We start from the raw sequence: 3,292 nt of genomic DNA on the forward strand, positions 1-3,292 counted from the left end.
GGGAGCATCGGCCAGTCGATCTCCCGGGGGAACTAGAGCCGGCTCTTGAACACTTCACCAAGCTACCCCGCTTGTCGGTCCGTATTCACTCTAGTCTTGGACTTCCCAGTGGTTAGTTCATCACCCAACACTGGGTCTGGCCTTCCTGGGCCAAACTGGCCTTTCCTGGCCAAACTAGCTCCACTGCAGTCCTCCCCCTACTATACTTTTGGAGCTCACCAAACCCCCCAGGGTCTGGGAGACGAACGCTTTGGGCTTTCACCCTCTCAGGCTCCGGACTCGGACTCGGACTCGGACTCGGACTCGGACTTGGACTCAGATTCGGATTCGGACTCGGACTCGGGCTCGGGCTCGGTCTCAGCCTCGGCCTCGGTCTCGGTCTCGGTCCCGATCTTGGTCTCGGTCTCGATCTCGGTCTCGGTCCCGGTCTCGGTCTCGACTTCGGACTCCATCTCGGACTCCATCTCGGACTCCATCTCGGGTCCATCTCGGGTCCATCTCGGACTCCATCTCGGACTCCATCTCGGGTCCATCTTGGACTCCATCTCGGACTCCATTTCGGGTCCATCTCGGACTCCATCTCGAACTCCATTTCGGGTCCATCTCGGGTCCATCTCGGACTCCATCTCGGACTCCATCTCGGGTCCATCTCGGGTCCATCTCGGACTCCATCTCGGACTCCATTTCGGGTCCATCTCGGGTCCATCTCGGACTCCACTTCGGACTCCAACTCGGGTCCCCCTCGGACTCCACTTCGGACTCCATCTCGGACACTCCCACGTGTCATGTGTTGGTCCTTTTGGGTCCCTTTTTGGAGCCTCGCCTTTTGCTCGCTTCGTGCTCGTTCTTCGAGCACTTCGTTGGGAGTTCCACTCCCGCTCTTGACTTTTCAAGTCGGAGCTTTTGGTCCAAACGTGTCATGCTCGTTTGGCTCTCACTTCGGCCACTACCATGTGGCACCCTTCCGGCTCCACTTTGGGGCCTAGGGATTTTGTGTCTCACACACTCCACATGAGCCAGGAGCACCGTAGTCGGTTTCCCTTTCGGGAGTGGGAGCTAAACCTTAAGTCTAGTCTAACCCGGGGAGGGGGATTGGGAGAGATTTGGGAATCTGTGGATGAATAGCTAACACTCCGTTGCTCATGCAGTGAGTAGCTGAAACCAAGTAGGACCAAGTAGGAGCTGGTACAATAGGTGGGAACCTTGGCGAGGGAACTTAGCACAAGCCAAGGTAGTGTTAGTCGGATAGACGAGGTAAGTTGGCAAATTGGAAATGAAAAATTTGTGGCTTACAGGCTCGTTCGGACATTCAAAGGAATGATTGCAAAGTATGTGAACTTTCAGCATTCAGATTGGAATAGTTATTTGCCGTTTCTTCAATATGCATATGTCACAGGGGTTGGATGTAGATCTCATCCACACTCCAAGTCACACAGAGGTACTTTCTTAAGATTAAGTTTTGTCAAGAAAGAAAAGGTGTAGAGTTTAGTTGGTGCTTCACCATATAAACTTCTATATGGTCATGATTTAGTATTACTAACGAAGCTGGGTTTACCTTTGTGATTGCCATGAGCTGCCGATGCTAGGTCATGGGATCAGTATTTGACGAGCATTCTTCCACTTATCTAAGCAGAGTCTACCAAACACTTAGGCCGTGTACAAGTAGGACAACAATGGCACTACAACTCACACCGTCGTCCACCTGCCGAGTACAAAGTGGATGACTTCGTGTTAGTTTGTTTTTCCTATCTTATGGTACGTGGTTTATCTAAGGGGCTCCTTGCTCAGTGGAAAGGACCGTATCGGATGTTGTGGCAAGTTGGACCACAAGTTTATGAGATTTGGCATGACGTCCAACAGGCCGATCCTCCAAAAATTATGCATATGCAACAGTTGAAATGCTTCATACAAAGAGATCAGGAACAACTAAGACCATCTACAGATCAGCCGATGCCTCCTTCTGATGTTCCTTTAGATCTTGGCCCATCTACAAGAGAATTCTGATGGTCTTCCATTATTCCAAGAGGAGGAGATGATGTGAGGTCCAAGTGTATGGCTACGATGCCATATATTAACATTAGCGTAGTGGGATTTTGGTAGCTGTCAGATTGGTTTTAATCCAGACCACTTGCTCCTATATATAAGCTAGGGTTTTTGGGTTAATTGATATGCACATTTTCTGTATTCCCTTTCCATATTCCAAACACTCACACTTTTTAATATAATGATATTTATATATTCAAAAAAGTAGCAATCTCTATTATATTTTCTTTCTTGCTTCAGACACTTGCTTGTGGTAGGGATCAATCACTTCCCTTACTCGCTTGGCAAGGATTTTTTTTGGCACACAAGCTGTTATATGCATGAGCTTTGAGAAGTACCAAAGCAATCATAGGGACTCTTGGCATCATGACAACTAAATGATCAAACTCTTATCATCTAGTCTGGTCTCACAGTGCTTTGCCTCATCCTTCTTTCCAATGACATTGTGGGTGCTGACAGTAAATCTAGTGCTTTTTTCTTGGATTTATACCCTTAGTTTTTTTGTTCTTCTGGTAGGAAGACTCTTGACATACAATTGAAATGCTGCATGGATTGCCAAAGAGAGTCAATTCTGGTAATGTTCTTCCTAGTTTCTTTAACTTTTATACATAGAACAAGATGCACACTTCACAGGTATAATGCCTTGCTTGCTGTGTCCTTAGTGTTGCTACATTGCAACTTCTTTTTTCTTGGGATATTCGTGTAAGTGGCTCAATCCTGCTTATCAAGATTGCAAGCTCAATCTCTTCTTTATCACGAGCTCACTATGTCTTGGCATCTCTTTTTCTTCTATCTTCATGCATCCTCAGGTAACGACATTTTTTCTATTGAGTATGAATGATTGTTTGTTTTTGTTCCAGCTGAATGGGCACCTGCTACCTGCTTTAGTGATAGTGCTCTACTGCATGTAATTATGCTACAGCGCATTGTCAAGAAAGCCATGAAACTACAATTGAATCAGAGTGCCCATGCTCGTCATGGGAATGGCCACTACATTTATCTCCGTGATATATTCTGCAGACTCTTTGACCACTTTCCTGTCACTGCCATCTCCTCCTCACAAAAAAGGGAACATCAGAGTGACTTTGTGAGATTTTTTACTCAATTCTTCTTCCAGAAGCTCCTTTGCAACCTTTGCTCTCAAGGAGAGATTTCAAAAACAGCAACAAACTAAGCAGCTGGATCTGAGCATGACTTCCACGAAGCAAAGATGCCATCCCAGCACCGTCCTGTCACGTACATCTACTCA

The sequence above is a fragment of the Selaginella moellendorffii genome, unplaced genomic scaffold (genome assembly GCF_000143415.4).
Source record: "Selaginella moellendorffii unplaced genomic scaffold, v1.0 SELMOscaffold_128, whole genome shotgun sequence".
Classification (NCBI taxonomy): domain Eukaryota; kingdom Viridiplantae; phylum Streptophyta; class Lycopodiopsida; order Selaginellales; family Selaginellaceae; genus Selaginella; species Selaginella moellendorffii.